General features: G+C 37.3%; 1 protein-coding gene across 1 annotated transcript in view; it reads right to left on the bottom strand.

Annotated features, from left to right (window-relative positions):
* Positions 1 to 1,351, bottom strand: part of LOC116078795 (T-cell-specific guanine nucleotide triphosphate-binding protein 1-like) — a 15,652-nt gene that overhangs the window by 1,669 nt on the left and 12,632 nt on the right. The window lies entirely within an intron of this gene.

The raw sequence follows: 1,351 nt of genomic DNA, 5'->3' as shown, positions 1-1,351 counted from the left end.
GAAAAATCAAAGAGGTAAGGGGAGAGATTGATAAAAGAGAAACCCACCCCTCCAAACACACTGGTCCCAGAGGCCACTCCTGTCCTCACAGGCTGGTTCATGACACTGTAACTCATTTGTATTCCAGGAGGAGACACACTTATTCTCTTTCTTATTGGTTTCTGTGTCTCAGATTCAGGAGAGGGTAATCACCCTTTCACTGTCAGTATAAAGATCCCAAAGATGTCCACATCAACCCCCCAGAATCTGTGAATGTATAATTTACATAGCAGAAGCAAGTTGGTTGCTGTGATTAACAATTTTCAGGTAGGGCTAATGCTTTGCATTATTCAGATAAACTCAAGTGCAAATTTCACTTTGAACTAATTTTGGATTTCAAGGCTTCCAGAACTAAAAGAGAATAAATTTCTGTTGTTTCATTTCCTCCATAATAACTGCCCATATTCATGGAGTTATAACAGGTGACATTTCCACACAGGTGTACAATGGCCAGTGGTAAAATCAGCATACTCAATACCTCAAATACACTAATACATTAACATTCCTAAGAAAAGACCGAGGGTTTATCTAATGAAGAACAACTGTCTCCTTCCTCATGCAGACCCTTCAAAAGCAGTGTTTAGGACAAGAAAGAACTACTTTTAGCTCTCAAACAAAACAAAGTAAAACAAAAATATTAATTTTATTATATCCTATAACCCTGACTAGTCAGAAGGCTGAGGCAGGAAAGCAGCAAGTTCAAGGCCTGCCTGGCCTCCAGAAGGAGTTCATGAGCAGCTTGAGCAAATTGGGAAGATTATTGCAAAATTCAAAACATAAAAATCAAACCATCGTTTAGTGCAGAGTTTTATCAAACCTTCAAAGAAGACCTAATAACAATACTCCTCAAACTATTCCACAACATAGAAACTGAAGGCACTCTACTCAATTTGTTCTATGAAACCACAATTACTCTTATACCTAAACCACACAGAGAGCTAATGAAGAATGAAAACTTCAGACCAATTTCCCTTATGAATATTGATGCAAAAATACTCAATAAAATTCTTGCAAACCAAATCAAAGAACACACCAAAATGATCATCCACCATGATCAAGTAGGCTTCATCCCAGGGATGCAGGGATGGTTCAATATACAGAAATCCATCAACACAATTCACTGTATAAACAAACTCAAAGAAAAAAACCATATGATCATCGTATTAGATGCTAAGAAAGCATTTGACAAAATCCAACATCCCTTCATGATAAAAGTCCTGGAAAGGTCAGGAATTCAAGGTCCGAACTTAAACATAGTAAAAGCAATATACAGCAAACCAGTAGCCAACATCAAACTAAATGGAGAGAAACT

This window comes from Mastomys coucha, unplaced genomic scaffold (assembly GCF_008632895.1).
Source record: "Mastomys coucha isolate ucsf_1 unplaced genomic scaffold, UCSF_Mcou_1 pScaffold5, whole genome shotgun sequence".
In the NCBI taxonomy this organism is placed as follows: domain Eukaryota; kingdom Metazoa; phylum Chordata; class Mammalia; order Rodentia; family Muridae; genus Mastomys; species Mastomys coucha.
Note: the sequence above shows the minus strand (reverse complement) of the source record. Positions and strands in the feature narration are given on the sequence as shown.